Raw genomic sequence first — 22,426 nt, forward strand, 5'->3', positions numbered from 1 at the left:
TAAAGTATTTAGGTATGTCCAACATGAGAGGAAGAAGAAGAAGCATTAATGGTGGATCCAGGCTGAAAGCTGCTGTAATTTTCACTGTTAGACTGTCAATATGTCACTTTAAGTTTTAATATTTTCATTAATATAAGATTTTTTTTGCCGTTTTTCCCATTTCCACACCGCATACTTTTACAAACTTCTCCTAGACATTTAACCCAACCAACTACAAATTTGCTGAGTGTCATCTTAAGACCTTGGAGATGAAAAGTTATCAAAATCTTTCACCTCTGTTTTACCTGGTGGGCACGGTGATACAGCAAATTCTGATAATTCGCCATAAAACAGTAAGAGTCCCACCCTGAACATGTCCACACTTCAATTTTGTGCTCTCCACATCATACAACATGACATATGATTAATGGGTGTTCTCTAGTGCCACATAGTGGACACAGGAAGTGTTCTTTAACCCCTTCATGCAATGTTCGATAAGAGCCCAGGTCTGAAGACATCTACTTGCCCGCTGTGCAAGCCTTTCAACTGTCCCACAGCCTGACGGGGTGCAAGGGCCTGCTCATCGCTGCGTGCAGCTTTAATTCTTCCTGTGTTTTGAGTATTTTGTGATTCAAATACCAGCATTTAATACTCTTGTGTAATTCCAGGCAGGTATACAACATATGCAGTGTGCTCTTACTCTCTGTGTGAGGGTCCAGGTTCATCACTGAAGTCTTTAGTCATCAGCTGACAGCTGGACTCAGCTGGTCGCTCCTCCTCTTCAACCCCACAATCACTCATCTTCTGGATTTCAGTCTGTCTGGGACTTTAATTAGTGACACTATCATTAAAAACATTGTGATGTATCACATACAGAGAGCCTGATGGTGAAATCATGCTATAGTAACACTTGTCCTGTCTCAGCCTTCATGTTTTCATCCCTCAGCGCTGCCATGTGCCAAATTGTACTAAATGGAGTCTGAACAGAGTCTAATTTCACGCTTTCACATTTAAAAATACATATCATTTCATTTGTATTATAGCTCTCCATTCTCATCAAAAATTGTGTTTTTTCAAACTAAAAAACAAAGAGCTCATTGAAGGTTTTCCTGCTGCACCTCTTTCACACTTTTCTGTAGAATACACCATAGTATGGTCTATAGAGAGGTACAAGTCTTACTATATGTACACAATATACACATTTCTGACACTATCAACAATAAAAAAACAACAGACACACAATAAAAAAGTGATGTAACTTCCGAGACTGCCATAAAAAATCTCAATGTGCTCAGTTTTTGTCGCAGTGTCTCTGACTGACACATGAGTTGTTCTGTTAATGGATTTGATTTTCTGTGTAAAATTAGCTGTTGTGTCCAGCAGTGTGTTGGTTAAGTCAACTAATACTAAAACTGACACTATATGAAGAGTTTTGAAGATGTGGACTCAGTATTTAAGCAATGTTTGAAATGATGGTATGATTATAGTGCTAATTATATATTTAAGAAGCCTAAAGGTGACAAAGCTATAATGAAATAATAGTAATAAATATGAAACTTCACCTTCATCTTTAACAATGTGTTTATAGAAAAGCTTGTTATATTATCATTTGTGTCAAATCTTCATCTGAAAAGTAACTGAAGTTGTCAAATAAATGTAGTGGAGTAGAAAGTACAATATTTCCCTCTGAGATGTAGAAAGTAGCATCACATGGAAATACTACAGTAAAGTACAAATACCTCAAAATTGTACTTTCCTGAGTAAATGTACTTAGTTACTTATCACCACCGCAGTGACATTAATCTAAACTAATGCTGTGGTGATACTGTCTCTTAAGTGCTGATATAATTCACATGAAACATTAATTCTGCCAAAAGCTACATTATTACATGTCCTACAGCTGCCTTCCACCTATCACGAAGGAAGGATCCTCGAATAAGGGGGGAAATGTTGAAGGGAGGAGCTGCTGGAGTTTAGTTTCAGTTTCGGTTCCCTCTCTCCCTCGCTGACTATTTTTATGTCCCCCCGCCCCCCTATAATGAAAATCCCCAGACAACACAATAAATCTTGAAGTTCTCTTGCCAGTCTAAACATTACAGATTACATCACGTCTGTTCTCTGTCTTGCTGAAGTTTATCAGCTGGCTTCGATGTAGACATGAAGGAAGTTGTGAGTGTTTATTTCCTGGTTTGGTGATTTTTGTTTTCACTCTCTGTCGCTTACTATCGCTGTTTACCGAAGTTTATCCTTCACGTTTCATCTTGTATCTACAAAATATACTTAAAGATCATTTCAGTTACGAACAGTAACCGTCTTACCTGAAAGTGGACACACAGGTTTTTTCCGGTTACTTTACACCACCGTCTGATCTCTGCAGTTCTCCCTGGTTCTGACGTCATCAATTGTCATTTCCTCTTTGCTTCACGTGTCATTCTCTTGTTTACACTCAGTCAACAACTCGGACAGTGTGAACTCTGCTGTGCTCAGACACGCTGGATCATGTGTGTTTTTTCTACCCAAACAGCTAAAATACGTTATTGTACGAGCATAGACTTCATATAAATATAAACAATTATTCACATAGCCTTGAAGGGTGCACAGATGAAAAAAACCCAGTTATGAGTTCCGTATCTCATAGTTACAAGTACAGATCTCATCATTTAATTACAAGACTTTATAATTACAATGTTAATGGGGCAGAGAACTTATGTCTACTTTTCAATATAATGTTCTCCATTTCACCACCAACATTTAGTAATTAATATGAATGATCACCTCTCTGTGTACCAGTCCATTGCTCATGTAGTGGAGACTCTTTTCCCTTTTTTGCATAACAAACGCAAGTCCCCATAACATAAATGATAAAATATTAGGATGAAGACTTGGTTTAACATTAATTTAATGTTTATTTGTATGGTAGGCAACAGCATTTCATCAAATGCATTAGGGCTCTTGCTGCATCAGCTGGTAAAACTCTGGGAGGAATCACTGGTTAAAATCACTGTTACTGTTTCAGACATGTGTGTGTCCTGTGTTTGAATACTGCCGGAGGTTCGATGTATTAGAAATATTTCTATGTGTGAATCTGTGCTATGAGATATATTCTGGGTGTAGAAATACACATCAAAGCTGGCTATAGTGGGAAACATGGCATAGGAACCCAATGGAAGATATGTATAGCTCAGTTGTACAATCAGATTCTTGATATGGAAGAAAGTAGGTTGATGAGAGGAATATTGATCTGGAATAAACAAATGACTGTTTCTTGGTCTACAGATGTGTGCACACTTGTTCTGCAACTCTGGGCTTGATGAGACATTTTTTTAATAATGAAAAGTTCAATATTTGCTTGTTTAGACAATCTGTGTTTGCTCTGAACAAAAGTTAGTGGGCTGATGATATACAGAGTAGCTGCTTCAAGGATTGGACCAGCTTTGAACATGTATTTGAAGATATAACGATGATTTTCTTCTACATTTTTTGTTTTATGACTATAAAAAAGTGCAGTAGATCTACTTAGAAGGATCAATGACCTACCATGACAGAACAGAAAGAGAAAAAACACATGAACACAAAATCCAGACATTTGTTTTATTTATCCCTCATGAGCTCTGTCCTAAAGCACAGTCAGTGTTCCTGGGGTTTTGAGGTGTGCGGTGCGGAAAGATTTCAGTGAAGAGTGTTGAGAACTGATAGAAGAGTTACAAAAAGATCAGCATAAAAATGTAGACATAACTATATAATGTAAGATATATACACAGACCCTTTTTTACATTGAAGTTTACAGTATATTTGCAGCTTACAGCGATTAAAATACATAGAAAAATATCTTCGAAAATATGAAAAAATAGATATTTATATGGACGTGACTAAAATTAACTAAACTAAACCAGATATATTCATATATTCCCTCTATGCTGTACATGATCATGTTTTCATGTATTCAATATGTTAACACATAATGAGGATTTTGACATAAAACTCCTTTTAGTAAAAAAATCAAACGAACTAACCTCCTTATGTACATTTTGATAGGCTATGTCTCCACCTGGTGGCAAGACTCAGAACATACTGATTTGTTTCTTTGCATGCATATTCTGCAAATGTACACAGTTTTCTGTTTTAAGAAAAAAATATACATGTCCTTTATTGGCTATATTGTGTGTTTTCTCTGTACACAGTCAATTGATGTGGGTGGGTGTCACTTTCCATCAGGGCCGGCCCGTGGCATATACGGTCTATGCGGTTGTTTAGGGCCACAGCCACTAGGGGGAGCCTCAGGATCAGTGAGACTTTATATTTTGCCTGCTCTTCACACTGCAGTGCGGTATCTTTACGTATAAATGATAAAACATTACATTTAAGCCCTTTCCAAACGAGTTAACACAATACCGATTACGCCTAATACTGCCGTATAAATATCTGTTCACATTATATTCAGTCTGTGGAACTTTCCTCTTACCTGAACTGGCTGGATGAACGTACCTCTGCCGGTTAAGAAGCTAACTTCCGGTTAGCTAACTTCAATGCGGAAGAAATAATTGAATTATGCGGCTCTTCAGACTGTCCAGATGTTATCGGACAGATGGATAAACTCTGCTATATGGGAGTTATATGATGTTCAAACTATTTATTTACTGTTTTACAGCAGCAGCAACAAACTCTGTGTAACCATGGTAACCTAGATACAGTAGGTAATGCTACGGTAAGGGTGTTAAGGACTATTAAGACTCACAGGCCTCATTAGATTAACTTATTCAACTATATAAATGTGATATTTAAATACTTGTGGTGTTTTAATTTTTCATAAATCTCTTTTAAGTCCAAATGAAGAAGAGAGGAGAGCCTCTGCTGTCCAGGAGGGAGAATGTGTGTTTCTGTCAGCAGCTGCTCTCAACATTTAGAGCCACTGAACGGCCAAAGAAGAGATAACTATCACAGTATAAAGGTTTGTTATTGTTTATTGAATCTGATTAAATGACCTGACAGTCATTTTCTTGCATATTATTATGTTTAGCTGTAACGTTAACAGCTTTAACAGCTAACATCAGTAGGACTGTAACCTCATTTATAGTTCATAACGACTAGCTTTATTAGCACACAATGTTTTCTTGCAACATTAAAAATGGTTAAAAATAGGTCTGGAAGATACATGTAATGTACCTTTGTAACGTCTTCCAGCCTATATTTAAATAATAATAATAATAATAATCTAATGTATAATCTTTTCTTTGCATTATTTAAATATTTTGGAGCAACTTGTACTGCAGCAGGAGCATCTAGCTCATCAGCTGACTGCTGCTGAGGGAACATGGTCAGAGACTTCAGACTTATCTCCTCCCTCCTCTGACGTGACTGCAGCTCCAGAGCTCATAACTGCTGAACCACAGCCTTCTATATACTGCACTCATACTCCGTCTGGTACTCCCCAACATACAGTACCAGCACTACCTATAGATCCATTTCACACATTTTAATAAACTTTTGTTTTCAAATAAAGTCAAAGAGTTGTTGTCTATTCATGTTCCATCTCTAGTGTGTGTGTTCATGTTCGTTCAGTTATGAGCAGCGTGTGTGGTTTGGTTGAATTTTGTTTAGGGCCACCAAAATCCTAGGGCTGACCCTGCTTTGTATCATCAGCAAGTCTCCTAATTGTAGGTGGAGCTGTCATGTTTTTGTCTGTAGCTGATTGAATTGCAATTCCTGGATCACAACACTCAACCTCGCAAATCTTAAATTAAAATAAACACACATTTAAAAACATGTACAGTATAATACAATGCATAATATACAATATATTGACATTTACTTGACAAAACGTTATGGGCTGACTGACAGTGCCGTCTATGTAGCACAGCCTTTAGCTTCTGCAGTATACCTGAGTTTTGGATTCTGAGTTTTTGAGTTGAGGTAAAATTTCAAACAAGCCTTTAAAAACAAAGCTTCTGAGCATGTTTTCATGAGTCGCTGATTTCACCACACTGTGACTGCAGCATTGTAGAAAGAAATGGATCTACCTCAGAGAAGGTATCCAACAGAATTTTGCAAGCCTGTTCGCCCTTTTCTCGCACCATGTCAATCAGCTTTCGTGCTTTGTCTTCCCCAGACATTCCCTGGATCAAATCCATTTCCCCACTGTTGATAACCCTGTGGAGTAGAAGTACATCCATCATGCGTTTCAGATTAGGATCAGACACTCGCTTAATAAACTCGGCCCGAACAGACAACAGTTTCTTCTCTTCATCCCCTGGAAGACTCTGAGTCCTTTGTAGATTTTCCCTCCTTAGGCCAGAACCTGAAAGGTCATGCAGAAAAAATCACTATTATAACCAACTCATATTACTCAACAACTCATAATACTTATGTACTTATGAGGCTACAGTAGTCTGAGTTAGTCATATCAAGTGGATATCTGCCACATTTACAGTCTTTTTAGCATCAAATTCCTTCTTTGCGTTTCCTTACAGTGGTTTGCTGTTGGAGCAGCAAAGAGATGTCTAATTTCCAGACCTGCAGATGCTCAGTAGTGTTGGTCTTATACAGAACTACTCTTACTGATCACTGTTATTAGTCTTTAGACTCATTTCTTCTTTATTTTATTTTATTTTTTGGAATTTTTTTTGGCATAGACACCTTTATTCAGAAGTTGACAGACAGGAAACATGGGATAGAGAGGGGGGTGTGACATGCAACAAAGGACCTCCGACCAGGATTCGAATCGGACTCGACCACATGCGCGCCTGATTAGACTCATTTCTAAACAAAATAACATGACCAAATTCTTCATAATGAAGGAACATGTCACTTAGTGCAGTGGTGTGACTCACTGAAGTGTTTTAAATAAGTTTTGGACAACAATGGAGGAATAAGATATATCAGGCTTTGGATATACACAATACTTGTTAGCAGGGTGAGACCATTGTTAGTTTGACTCTGCACATGAGATTTATTGACAATAAAAAGAAAATATAGAAGAGACTTGTTTGGTGAGTTTGAAGTTGAAATAAAATCCATAGAGTTCTGCAGAAACATTGTCGTTTATCTAACTAACAATACAGTGTTGCTTACCTCCTTCAGCTGTGAGAGGGAGCCTGGTCTGTTGACTGGCTGGGGTTGACAGGGGAGGTGGGCATGAGGCTGATAACGAACTTGAACCTGAACCTGAATATGAAACATATGACAAGACACAAGGCTGTGAAGGATATGGTTTGTTCTGCTTATATATCATTTGCGGTGGGGAAACTCATTGGCATAAATATGTAACATTTTTCAAGGCACAATAACTTGTGAGCATCAATATTTACCTGCTGATGCTGCATGAGGAAAAGTTCCACGATTGAAAAGTGTTGCAAAGTCACCGACAGTGAATATGCCTCTAGTGGCTGCTTCAAGTACAGCTCCTGTTTAGTAATGTGATAACTGCATTTACAGAATGACTACTACTATATTGAGTTAATTTTAACAGAGCATGCAATACAATAAAAACATGAATTGTGAGTCAATGCAGACCAACAGAAGAATGCTCAGAATAAAAGCAATCTAGAGTTTCCCGATGATTGAATGAAACATTAATAAATAATAAAACTATACCTTCTTTACCAGGTAGTTCAACATCATACTCCCAGACTTGTGTCTTCTCTTGGTCTTGGACTGTCACAGTCACGTCATCTGTGCTCGGAGTCAGTCGAATCTCAAAAGTTTTGTGGTAATTTGGTCCGTAATTTGAGTCAAATCGCGCGTGCTGTAAACCAACAACAAAGTCTCAATGAATTGCAATGACAAGGTTATTTATTAGAAGTGAATCTACATTCATGATAGTTGCTGGATAAGTAAGCATTCAAAGTTAGAACTGCATTCATTGTTTGAACTTGTAATAGAGACATGTCTGATGTCTTATTTGGACATTCTTACCTTAGGTTGTACTTTATAGGCCTCAGAACAATGCAGACTGTAGGTTTGGCCTTCAGTGAGGTCACAGGAGGAAGGGACCCCAATGTATTCAGCATTTTCATGTTGTTGTTGTTGTTCTTTCACCTTTATTAGAACAGTTTCATTAGACAGTGAATTTATTAACCCAATTATATTACCCCAAGACATGATTGTCTTTGGATATATGTATTTGTACTCCTTAAAAAACAAACAAACATATTTATTGATTATTTTCCCTTTATCACTGGCTTTACCTATGGTCTAGCCATTTAATGTGACAATCAAAAGTTTAAAAAGTTGATCATAAAATGTTGTTGGAAGTGTTGCAATAAACATCAAACTTTGATAATATGTATGGAGAGGAGAGAAATGTGTTGCTTACTGATATTACTGAATATACCTTTGGTCATTATGGCAGGTATAACTTTAAAGTGATTATGAACTGGTGGTAAGTTATTATAGAAAGAGCTTTTACCTCCTGTACAGGCACATTTTTTGGCAGTAGAAACACATTGAGTTTTGGGCGCTGCCTCATGTACGTTGGTCGATGAAACATCAGAACTTGGCCACTTAGAATTGGTTTTGGATGTTTTGGATCTGGGCTGACAAATCTTTTAATGACATCCCATACCAAACCCCAGGTTGAGAGGTGAGAGACTTCCACAACCACATGAGTGTCTGTAATCTCCAGAGGTTCAAGGATGCTCATTCCATCATCAGTGATGTGAACAACAGACAGGACGTCAGAGAGTGATGCTGTAAACACAGAACCATCAACCATTCATTTAATCTCAGTTTTTATTTCCACTGTTCTCACTCAAAGCCATTTTAACAACAGTTTTTGATTTTTGAAACAGGAATTTATTTTGGTCTGCAATGATTTTTAACAACACATCCTATTTGACCTCAAAGGTCAAATGAAACAATAAACAACTTATATGTCCTGAACCTGATCCCAGACTCCTTTACGGGGTCGGGTAACCTCAAAAGAGTTGTGTAATGGGTAAAAAACAGGACGTCACAGAGTGATGCTGTAAATAAAGAACCATCAACTATTCATTTAATCTCAAAGTTATTTTATTTCAACTGATCTAACTGAAAGTCATTTTAACAACAGTTTAAACAATTCAATTACAATTGTTATGGCTCCCTTGTGGAGTATGATAATTTGATTCGTACTAGTTTTACAGGAATTTCTCCATACTTTCACACAGTAAATTACATATGGGACTAAAAGGGAATAGCATGCGGTGTATAATGCAACTTGATTAAGAAGATCTTTAACTACTAAACAGTATTGCAACTGATTTTGATATTTTTGATATAATTTATATGGCTTCTAGCAAAATTTATGATCACTCACAAGAAATGTAATTTCAGACACTCCCTACATAATATAGATTTTAACAAAATGCAAGAAAAGAGATAACTGGGGTTTTTTGACAGCACAACCCTCTGCTTGCTTACCAGGATTTTGTTCACAATGTTGGAGGTGCAGCTTAGAGACAGCTTCCCCTGAACACTTGATGTCAAACAGCGGACCTGCAGGTCTCTTTCCAGCTAACTGAAGAAGATTTTCATTCCACTGAACAGTCTTGTATAACAACTCCCCCTCCCTATGCATATTAAATATCAGCTTTGTCAGCATACACTGAAACACACCTGGACCAGGACACGAGAACCTGAAGGACACAGAACGACAGTGGTGGAAGAAGTATTCAGATCCTTTACTAAAAGTAATATACATCACCAACCATCACCACAATGCAATGTACTGTATAAGTAGTGATTGATAGAACATGATCTGTCTACTTAATAAAAACAAGTTCTTACTGTATTTAGAATAACCAGTAAAGCAGATGAAACCATATTTTTCTATTTAATGATCAGATTACCTGTATGAAATGTGTCCTGGTTCATGCAACACTTCAGGTGTAAAGCAGGATGGAGCCTGGATTTATAGAAAGACAAAGAATTTGTTTTCAAAACATAATTATGTGAAGTTGTGTGCCATCAAGTGATTGAACACATCCTTTATACATATGTAATTAAGTACATTACATCAGATCAGTAAACATTTAAATGGAATGGCAACTAAAGATTATTTTCTCAATTGGTTGATTAGTTGGTTAGTCAATGTCAGAAAATGATGAAAAATGTAGATTAATGTTTCCCGGAGCCCAAGACAACTTCCTCAAATGTCTCGTTCTGCCCATAGCTCAAATATATTTAATTCACTGTCATATAAGACTTTAAGAAAATCAAGGACATATTCACATTTGAGAAGCTGGAAAATGAGAAATGTTCTTAAAAATGATACATGGCACTGAATTGATTCGTTGGAACATCAGGGTTGACCTGAATATTAGAAAAGTAAAGAAATAATTTGTAAATGTGTGGTATGAAGTGATCAAACACTCAAAGTCTATACAGTATTTAACTCCTGAACATAATAGATGGAAGTGTAATGATGGTGTGAGAGAAATATAATGTGTGTCAGGCTGCATTCAGACCAACAACAGCACTGCAGCATCAAGCACAGGCTCAGCTGTTCATTACTATGACAACCATGTGTGTTTTTTCTAGAGAACAGGAAAAGAAAAGAAAGGTGGCAACAAAGTTTCTGACACTCATAACTGTCTCTAAAATGTTGATCATAAAGTTGCAGTTTAGAAACGTTGCTGCTAGAGTCCTCACTGAGACCAGCAGACTGACTCACATCAGTCCAGTTCTCAGATCTTTGCTCTGACTTCCTGTATGTCAAACATGTTCAACCTGTATTAAAGCTGTGTCCATCACTTCAAATGTGTCTCCCCCATAAATGTATCAGGGTGAACTGTTCTGCACTCACCTCTGTTTGGTCCACAGACTGATAAAACTTTGTGTTTGGATCCAGTGACGGACGAGATTTACCTGATGGAGAGAAGAAGACACAAAATGGATCTCCAGAATAGAAAATATCAAATAAATTGATGAGATATAATGACATTAAGCACAGTATTTAAGTGAATGTATTTAGTTACTTCCAATCAAGTGGCTATCAGCACATTTAGGGATACTCACTGTATGTGGTATCTACTGATGCAGACTGCTTTGGGATTCTGCGGAAACCAACAGGAAGTGGAAAACTAGATGTGCAACATAACAAATGTTTAGTAGAAGAAGTTTTGCTCTCCACAACACTGCAACTCTTTATTGTATATACAATGATCTATGCTACCAGTGGAGGAAGGAGTACTCAGATCATTTACTTAAGTAAAATAAATAAAGACTTGCATTAAAAATCCTAATAAAAAGTAAAAGTTCATAGCCTAAGTATTATAAGCTTGATGTAGTATGCAGTATTACAGTAAAAGTGATATATTATTATATATGACATCATTAGATTATTAATAGTAAACCATCAGTGTTAGAGCAGCATGTTACTGTTGTAGCTGCTGGAGGTGGAGCTAGTTTATACTACTTTATATACAGTTAGCTAGTTTATACTACTTTATATACAGTTAGCTAGTTTATACTACTTTATATACAGTTAGCTAGTTTACACTACTTTATATACAGTTAGCTAGTTTACATTACTTTAAATACAGTTAGCTAGTTTATACTACTTTATATACAGTTAGCTAGTTTATACTACTTTATATACAGTTAGCTAGTTTACACTACTTTATATACAGTTAGCTAGTTTATACTACTTTATATACAGTTAGCTAGTTTACACTACTTGATATACAGTTAGCTAGTTTATACTACTTTATATACAGTTAGCTACTTTACACTACTTTATATACAGTTAGCTAGTTTATACTACTTTATATACAGTTGGCGAGTTTATACTACTTTATATACAGTTAGCTAGTTTATACTACTTTATATACAGTTAGCTAGTTTACACTACTTTATATACAGTTAGCTAGTTTACACTACTTTATATACAGTTAGCTAGTTTATACTACTTTATATACAGTTAGCTAGTTTATACTACTTTATATACAGTTAGCTAGTTTACACTACTTTATATACAGTTAGCTAGTTTACACTACTTTATATACAGTTAGCTAGTTTATACTACTTTATATACAGTTAGCTAGTTTACACTGCTTTATATACAGTTAGCTAGTTTAGTCCAGTGGTTCCCAACCTAGGGGTGGGGCCCCTCCAAAGGGTCAGCAGATAAATGTGAGGGTTGGTGAGATGATTAAATGATGAAAGTAGCATCAAATGAAAATACTCAAGTAAAGTAAAGTACCTCAAATCTGAACTCAAGTGCAGTACAGTAAATGTTAGTCGATGTCCTCCACTGCATGCTACACAATTTATCATTTAATTCAAGTATTACAAATAAATTGTTATTTATAATGAGAGCTCATTCACAATTAAAGAAGGGAAGATTATATTTTGTCATTTCATGGTATAATTACCTGACTGAAGCTTCTGCAGCTGATGGTATCATCTTGCTTCGTTTTCTCTTTGGAACATCAGGGTTGACCTGAATTTTAGAAAAGTAAAGAAATAATTTGTAAATGTGTGCTATGAAGTGATCAAAAACTCAAAGTCTATACAGTATTTAACTCCTGAACATAATAGATGGAAGTGTAATGATGGTGTGAGAGAAATATAATGTGTGTCAGGCTGCATTCACTGAGACCAGCAGACTGACTCACATCAGTCCAGTTCTCAGATCTTTGCTCTGACTTCCTGTATGTCAAAGATGTTCAACCTGCATTAAAGCTGTGTCCATCACTTCAAATGTGTCTCACCCATAAATGTATCAGGGTGAACTGTTCTGCACTCACCTCTGTTTGGTCCACAGACTGATTGAACTTTGTGTTTGGATCCAGTGACGGACGAGATTTACCTGACGGAGAGAAGAAGACACAAAATGGATCTCCAGAATAGAAAATATAAAATAAATTGATGAAATATAATGAAATTAATCATATGACAGAGTAAACTATATAAATTAATATCAATAATGTGAAACAAAGTATTAAATTATTAAAACCTCATCACTACCAATATTTTTTTTTCATTGTAACTGTTTTATAAGTTCAGTTTTATTACATTTATAACAAATAACACAGCAGAGACAAATCTACAATCACACACCATGTTGTCATTAAATGAAGCTTAGTGAAAGTTCAGACAGGAAGACCATCTTTTGATCTTTTGTATGCTCACATCATAGTTTTATTTCTCATTCTTTAGTCATTCTGATCCTTCTCACAGCTCATACTGATTTCTGTCATCTCTGTCTGTTTCTGGAGCATCAGTTGACGTCAGCTGTTCACATCTAACCTGTAGCATGGTGACACACCTTCTTTGTCAGCCTATCATATTGCAGCTGTCTATTTAAGCTGTCTCTGCTCAGGTGCTTTCTTGAGGCTGCTTTGCATGACCCACCACCTTCCCATCACCACACAGTCTTCAGATGCATCAATGCATCATTTCAACCTGATCGTCCCGATCAATCCCAGCAGTCAGATTGACATAGTTTGTCTGCACTCTCTCTCTCCTCTTTCTTTCTTTCTTTGTTTCTTTATGTCCTTCTTTCTCTTGTTCTTCTCTCTACCCTCAACCCCAACCAGTCAAGGCAGATGGCCGCCCACCTAGAGCCTGGTTCTGCCTGAGTTTTCTTCCCATAAAGGGGAGTTTTCCTTGCCACTGTCTCCAAGTGCTTGCTCAGGGGGAATGTTGGGTCTCTTTCTAAATTAACGAAAACAGTCTAGTCCTGCTCCATGCCAAAGGTGCCTCAAAAGAAGATTCTTTAACCTCATTCTCTGGTCTCTCCTGATTGAAATCTTAAAGCATGAGGTCAGAGATACTAAACTATAATAAAATGTCACAATGTCACATTCAGTCACATTAAATGATCATTCATATTAATGTGCAGCTCAGTGCAACATTATCTCAAGTCTACATGTGCTGCATGTCTACTCACTGGGAGGAAGTTCAGAGGGAGACTGATCTGTTCTGGTATGCGTGAGCCTCTGGAGCAGGGTCGACCTTATCTCCTTCAGCTCCTTGCGGATCTTACTGAGTCTTTCTGTTAGCAGGTGATACTTCTCATTCTGCCAAAAGAAGAGTAAAGATATGAGAGGAAAAGGTAAGAGGGGCAGTAGGACAAATAGTAAACAATTAATATTTGCTGCTATAAAACTATAAAAAGTTTATGTAGAACTCAACAGGTCTTGTGTGTTATCATGTTGTTGTTGTTTTTTTAATTTTTGTTAAACTGATTCAGGACTTTCAGTGTGATGAACTTCAAGTTATTAAACAGTCAAGATCATGTGATCTAGGTTTCCATCCACATCCCATAATAGTATATAAACTATACAATTTAATATCACATCAGTCCAGTTCTCAGATCTTTGCTCTGACTTCCTGTATGTCAAACATGTTCAACCTGCATTAAAGCTGTGTCCATCACTTCAAATGTGTCTCACCCATAAATGTATCAGGGTGAACTGTTCTGCACTCACCTCTGTTTGGGCCACAGACTGATTGAACTTTGTGTTTGGATCCAGTGACGGACGAGATTTACCTGATGGAGAGAAGAAGACACAAAATGGATCTCCAGAATAAAAAAAAACAAATAAATTGATGAGACATAAATAAACCTTATGAATAATAGAGTAACGTTACAGACGTAACTGTTTTATAAGTTCAGTTTTATTACATTTATAACAAATAATACAGCAGGGACAAATCTACAATCACACACCATGTTGTCATTAAATCTTAAAGCATGAGGTCAGAGATACTAAACTATAATAAAATGTCACAATGTCACATTCAGTCACATTAAATGATCATTCATATTAATGTGCAGCTCAGTGCAACATTATCTCAAGTCTACATGTGCTGCATGTCTACTCACTGGGAGGCAGTTCAGAGGGAGACTGACCTGTTCTGGTATGTCTGAGACTCTGGAACAGGGTCGAACTTATCTCCTCCAGCTCCTTGCGGATCTTACTGAGTCTTTCTATTAGCAGGTGATAGTTCTCATCCTGCCAGAAGAAGAGTAAAGATATGAGAGGAAAAGGTAAGAGGAGCAGTAGGACAAATAGTACACAATAAATATTTGCTGCTATAAAACTACAAAAAGCTTCATGTAGAACTCAACAGGTCCTGTGTGTTATCATGTTGGGTTTTTATTCATTTTTTGTTAAACTGATTCAGGACCTTCAGTGTGATGAACTTCAAGTTATTAAACAGTCAAGATCATGAACTCTAGATTTCCATCCACATCCCATAATAATATATAAACTATATGTATTTTTTAATATTTAATATCACATCAGTCCAGTTCTCAGATCTTTGCTCTGACTTCCTGTATGTCAAACATGTTCAACCTGCATTAAAGCTGTGTCCATCACTTCAAATGTGTCTCACTCATAAATGTATCAGGGTGAACTGTTCTGCACTCACCTCTGTTTGGTCCATTGACTGATTGAACTTTGTGTTTGGATCCAGTGACAGATGAGATTTACCTGATGGAGAGAAGAAGACACAAAATGGATCTCCAGAATAGAAAATATCAATAAGTTTATGACATATAATGAAACAAATTTTATGACTTTTAATGAATTTTCATTTATTTTTTCATTGTAACTGTTTTATAAGTTCAGTTTTATTACATTTATTACAAATAACACAGCAGAGACAAATCTACAATCACACACCATGTTGTCATTAAATCTTAAAGCATGAGGTCAGAGATACTAAACTATAATAAAATGTCACAATGTCACATTCAGTCACATTAAATGATCATTCATATTAATGTGCAGCTCAGTGCAACATTATCTCAAGTCTACATGTGCTGCATGTCTACTCACTGGGAGGCAGTTCAGAGGGAGACTGACCTGTTCTGGATTGTCTGAGCCACTGGAGCTGGAGCTGGAGCAGGGTCCTCTCAATGTGAGACACCTCCATTTGGATGTTAGAGATCTCTATTAGCAGGTGATGGTTCTCAACCTGCCAACAAAGAGTAAAGATATAAAAAAAAGGAAAAAAAAGAAAAAAGTTTTTGTAGAACTCAACAGGTCCTGTGTGTTATCATGTTGTTGTCTTTTATTTTTTGTTAAACTGATTCAGGACCTTTAGTGTGATGAACTTCAAGATTCATATTATTTATTAAACAGTCAAGATCATGTGCTCTAGGTTTCCATCCACATCCCATAATAGTATATAAACTATCACATCAGTCCAGTTCTCAGATCTTTGCTCTGACTTCCTGTATGTCAAAGATGTTCAACCTGCATTAAAGCTGTGTCCATCACTTCAAATGTGTCTCACTCATAAATGTATCAGGGTGAACTGTTCTGCACTCACCTCTGTTTGGTCCACAGACTGATTGAACTTTGTGTTTGGATCCAGTGACGGACGAGATTTACCTGATGGAGAGAAGAAGACACAAAATGGATCTCCAGAATAGAAAATATCAAATAAATTGATGAGACATAAATAAACCTGATGAATAACAGAGTAACGTTACAGACATAGCTGTTTTATAAGTTCAGTTTTATTACATTTATAACAAATAATACAGCAGGGACAAATCTACAATCACACACCATGTTGTCATTAAATCTTAAAGCATGAGGTCAGAGATACTAAACTATAATAAAATGTCACAATGTCACATTCAGTCACATTAAATGATCATTCATATTAATGTGCAGCTCAGTGCAACATTATCTCAAGTCTACATGTGCTGCATGTCTACTCACTGGGAGGAAGTTCAGAGGGAGACTGACCTGTTCTGGTATGTCTGAGACTCTCGAGCAGGGTCCTCATTATCTTCTCCAGCTCATTGCGGACCTTACTGAGTCTTTCTATTAGCAGGTGATACTTCTCACCCTGCCAAAAGAAGAGTAAAGATATGAGAGGAAAACGTAAGAGGGGCAGAAGTAAAAATAGTACACAATAAATATTTGCTGCTATAAAACTACAAAAAGTTTTTTGTAGAACTCAACAGGTCCTGTGTGTTATCATGTTGTTGTTTTAAAAACAAAACTGTGTGTTGGACTTATTAGTTTGTAATATAATTTAAGTTAATACATAAATCAGCAGATTTACAAAGTATTAATAAGATAGTAAAAAGGAATAGTTGGTGTATTTAGGGCCCGAGCGCTTAACATAACATATAATTGGGGGGTGATCTCTAGCGCCACATAGTGGACACAGGCAGTGTGAGTTAACCCCAACACACAATGTTCATTGCGAGCCCGAGTGCCAAGAAGTCTACGTGCCTGCTGTGTCTGCCCTGCGACTGCAGCATGCACCGTCATGCACGTATGGGGCGGTGCGGGGGGGGGGGGGTCCGTTCAACCCTGCTAGCAGCTTTAATTTTAGTTTATATTTGCATTCATGTAAAAAGCTAATTTAGTTCAAATGTATGTGGACATTTTAATTGATATTATATTTAAACATTTGTTAAAAGATGACACTTGTTGTTGCTTTCTAGTAACAAGTAACTCTGTGCACTGTTAGGGAGGAACAGGGGAGGAGGGGACGTGGTTATTAAGTGGATGGTCATACATAGTTTTCTGACCTCTCTCCTTTCCTCCTTTTAAATATAATTTGTTACTGTTTGTATCAGTAATAACTTTAGAAAAGGACAATTGCTCTGTATATATATTTTTTGATTCTGTCACCCTTGTGCTCTTCCTATTATCTGCCACTCTGCTAAATTTCCATTCACCCCTACTCTGCTCCACTCTGCCAGTCAGCCCACCTCTGTTCACCTGGACACTCAGATGCACCTCATCAGTAATCAAGCCACTTTATCTGCTTCTCCTGTCCACTCACACTGAGAGATTGTTCTGATTGGACAGGAAAAGAAAAGAAAGGTGGCAAAAAGGTTTCTGACACTCATAACTGTCTCTAAAATGTTGATCAGAAAGCTGCAGTTTAGAAACGCTGCTGCTAGAGTCCTCACTGAGACCAGCAGACTGACTCACATCAGTCCAGTTCTCAGGTCTTTGCTCTGACTTCCTGTATGTCAAAGATGTTCAACCTGCATTAAAGCTGTGTCCATCACTTCAAATGTGTCTCACCCATAAATGTATCAGGGTGAACTGTTCTGCACTCACCTCTGTTTGGTCCACAGACTGATTGAACTTTGTGTTTGGATCCAGTGACGGACGAGATTTACCTGATGGAGAGAAGATGACACAAAATGGATCTCCAGAATAGAAAATATCAAATAAATTGATGAAATATAATGAAATAAATCATATGACAGAGTAAACTATATAAATTAACATCAATAATGTGAAACAAAGTATTAAATTATTAAAACCTCATCAGCATCAATTTCATTCTTGGTTTCTTTTAATTGCAACTGTTTTATAAGTTATTACAAATAATACAGCAGGGACAAATCTACAATCACACACTGTATAAAAGGCTATTATTTTGAAGGTGTGCCCCGGGCCCCTTTTTCCTTCTCTGTTGGGGTGTGACGCAATTACCCCCAGCGTAGTGTTAGCCAAGCAGCCTACAGTCGAGTGGACAGACTTCTTGACACCTTGCTACACTTGTGGGACTTCTTTTGTATTTCGCCTGGAATTGAGGTTGTTTTTTGTTTGGAGACGCTTTTATTTGGACACTCCGAAGGCCTGTACTACGAAGCTGGATTTTCTCTTATCGAGGTAACTTCAGGGTTAACCCTGGGTTTTCCGTACTACGAAGCTGGTTCACTTCTTACCGGGGTAAATCACCATGGTAACTTATGCTGAACGGCTAACCTGCTCCGGAGCAGGTTATGTTCTGGATAAGAGATCAATGAGTACTATAAAAGCACCACCTCCTGACCAATCAGCTCTCTTAGAAAATGACCTGCCCATTCTTAAAAGATCCTGTTAACATTGGTGCGCGGATCGTGAGAGGAGCGCTTAGGAGAGAAAGAGCTTTTAGGGATAGATGCAATTTTTTAATTGGCCAAAATATATATTTAAGAAATAATCATTGAGGCACGTGGGGGATATTATTCTGTAGGTTTGACATCCTGAGATCAAAGTGTCAGGGAGCATAATAACTGTATTTATTTATTGTAATTGTAAAAAATTGACGAAAATATATATTTGTAAAATAAGCCTTGAGGCACATGAGGGATATTATTCTGTATGTTATACAGTTGGTTTGAAATCATTCACTCAAATGGTTGAAGTATAATAGGTTTGTATTTTGAATGTTGAATATTAAAATAACTTAATGTCTCTATGAAAGGAAGGGCACTGAGGAAGCGATCTGCCCCAAACGTCTGTGCTGTAATAAAGTGACATTGTGTGATCAGAGTGCTGTCCGTTTATATTGTCTGATAAATTAATATTGTATGATCTCGTGAATTCACACATTAACAGAGTCGGCAATTTTCTGCCAGCATTCCTTCCTGGCTTTTGCTGCAGCAACAGTGTTGCTTTTGGTCTGGATGATGTGATTTAATTCTTCATATTTATGAAGAATAATTGTCTGCTCCTCCATGGTAAAGTAGGCTGCTCTGCAGGGTTTCTCCATGTTTGTGATTGGTCAGACGCTGCAAACACCTCCCCTTTATGTGAACGCGCAGAGATCCAGATTGGAAAACCCTGGGTTGATTTACCGAGTTGATATCCAGCTTCGTAGTACCGTTTATCCTAGACTGCGAAGATCTGGTTAAGTCAACCCAGGTAACGGAGAGAGATCCTGGATAGGTTAATCCAGCTTCGTAGTACAGGCCTCGAGTGTTAAGTGGATGTAGTAGGAAGTAAGTGTTGTTCTGTATATTGTGTTTTTTACGGGTTAGGGTTAGGGAGGTGATTGATGTCGGTTGTTTAGCATTGTGTATGTGAATTCTGCTGGTTTGAGTTGTTTGTGGGTACTGTTAGATAACAGTCTGTAACATATCAGCAGTTCAGAGGCCTGTACTACGAAGCTTGATTTTCTCTTATCGAGGTAACTTCAGGGTTAACCCTGGGTTTTCCATCCTACGAAGCTGGTTCACTTCTTACCGGGGTAAATCACCATGGTAACTTATGCTGAACGGCTAACCTGCTCCGGAGCAGGTTATGTTCTGGATAAGAGATCAATGAGTACAAAAGCACCACCTCCTGACCAATCAGCTCTCTTAGAAAATGACCTGCCCATTCTTAAAAGATCCTGTTAACATTGGTGCGCGTATCGTGAGAGGAGCGCTTAGGAGAGGATGAGCTTTTAGGGATAGATGCAATTTTTTAATTGACCAAAATATATATTTGTAAAATAATCCTTGAGGCACATGAGGGATATTAGTCTGTATGTTATACAGTTGGTTTGATATCATTCACTCAAATGGTTGAAGCGCATAATAGGTTTGTATTTTGAATGTTGAATATTAAACTAAGGTCTCTATGAAAGGAAGGGCACTGAGGAAGCGCTCTGCCCCAAACGTCTGTGCCGTGATAAAGTGACATTGAATGATCAGAGTGCTGTCCGTTTATATTGTCCAATTGATTAATATTGTACAGTATAATCTCATGAATCGAAGCTTGATAAGCGCAGTTTCAGGAGCGGGAACACACACCAATTACACCCCTTCCGGCTCCTATATAAACAGACCTAACAGCTTCCCCCTCGTTCACTCTCGCTGTCGAGTTTCCCTCCCCCCCGCCCTCTCTTCTGTTCTTCTCTCCTCTCTTATAGGTTCCTGGGGGTTCGTCACTGCCCGGGCGCAGCGGTGGATCCTTGTCCGACCTCCCCACACCGCGTCAAGAATCACCGTATCAAGAATCGTTCCGCATCAAGAATACTCAATTCATTCAAATTCTGTCAATAAATCTGTTAAAACGTATCTCGTTGGTGATGTGTTCCTTGCTCGTGAATTTACACATGAACAGAGTCAGCTATTTTCTGCCATCATTCCTGCCTGGCTTTTGCTTTTGGCCTGGATGATGTTTGAATTCTTCATATTGTTGAAGAATAATTGTCTGCTCCTCCATGGTAAAGTAGCTCTGCAGGGTTTCTCCATGTTTGTGATTGGTCAGACGCTGCAAACACCTCCCCTTTATGTGAACGCGCAGAGATCCAGATTGGAAAACCCTGGGTTCAATTACCGAGTTGATAACCAGCTTCGTAGTACCGCTTATCATGATTGCGAATGTCTGGGTAAATCAACCCAGGTAACGGAGAGTAGGGATGTCACGATTACCCGTTTTCACGATTAATTGCGGTATTAAACTTTACGATTAGTTAATCGTAGCGTGTGCTAAATACCGTCAAATTCCGGAAAATATTATGCTGGAACTATATTGGTACATCAGCGCAACTCGCCCGGAACGAAAACAAAGTGAGACAACAACCGCGTGTCACCGCTTGTGTTGCTTTGTTTTCGGTCCGTGCGAGTTGCAGACGGAGGCGTCCCAGTCCCACAGGAGGTAAAGCATGGAAGAGGAAGAGCTATTCCCTCCGAATAAATGCTTGAAGCCAGCCGTGTGGGATTGTTTTGGCTGCAGTGCAACGGGACAAGTTAAGCCGCATTCACGTAACGTTACGTAAAGCTGAACATGTCTCATAGGGGAGCGTACCCATACATATAGATTGACACAGTATGAGGTCGATTCCTATTAAGTCAAACAGTTTCAGTGTCACTGTGCAATGGCCTGTATAAGAAGGGTTGAGGAGTAACGGATTACATCTAACGGCGTTACGTATTTAAAATACAAAATACAAGTAACTGTATTCCGTTATAGTTACAGTTTAAATTGGTGTATTCAGAATACAGAATACAAACAATCCCTTTTATAGCCCCCTATAAATTAATTCAAGACCTATGAGGAGTTTTCATGTGATTTTATTCATGGTAGTGTGAAATTAATTAATGCAAAAATAATCGTGATAATCGTAATATCGTGATTATTTCTCTCACAATAATCGTACCAAGAAAATCTGTAATCGTGACATCCCTAACGGAGAGATATCCCGGGTATGTTAATCCAGTTTCGTAGTACAGGCCTCAGGTGGTTAATTGCTCGCGGTGTGTGTGTGTGTGTGTGTGTGTGTGGCAACATGTGCACAGTGTGCACATGTTGTTTTGTATTCGGTTTAACCAGTAGATGGCGCTATTGGATCAGGTAACCCAGTAATATGGTTAAATGTATTGCTCGTGGTTTGTTGATGTTATTATTATTGCTGTAAATGCACAGAAGAGAATTGTGTATATTTTTCTGTTTATGTAAACCATTATATTATTATTAAGAGGATGATATGTATAATATGATTTGTTATTATTATTTTCAGAACTGTCACAACACTGAGTGTCTAATAAAGCACTGCAGCCATCAGAGGCCTGTACTACGAAGCTTGATTTTCTCTTATCGAGGTAACTTCAGGGTTAACCCTGGGTTTTCCGTACTACGAAGCTGGTTCACTTCTTACCGGGGTAAATCACCATGGTAACTTATGCTGAACGGCTAACCTGCTCCGGAGCAGGTTATGTTCTAGATAAGAGATCAATGAGTACAAAAGCACCACCTCCTGACCAATCAGCTCTCTT

At 37.7% G+C, this 22,426-nt stretch overlaps 1 long non-coding RNA gene across 1 annotated transcript in view; it reads right to left on the reverse strand.

Annotated features, from left to right (window-relative positions):
- LOC128371592 (uncharacterized) overlaps positions 1-22,426 on the reverse strand; it is an 82,687-nt gene that overhangs the window by 27,605 nt on the left and 32,656 nt on the right. Inside the window, exon 2 of the long non-coding RNA XR_008322813.1 lies at positions 10,972-11,009. This is a non-coding gene — a long non-coding RNA (uncharacterized LOC128371592). The remainder of the gene's footprint in view (positions 1-10,971; positions 11,010-22,426) is intronic.

The sequence above is a fragment of the Scomber japonicus genome, chromosome 2, assembly GCF_027409825.1.
Source record: "Scomber japonicus isolate fScoJap1 chromosome 2, fScoJap1.pri, whole genome shotgun sequence".
NCBI lineage: Eukaryota > Metazoa > Chordata > Actinopteri > Scombriformes > Scombridae > Scomber > Scomber japonicus.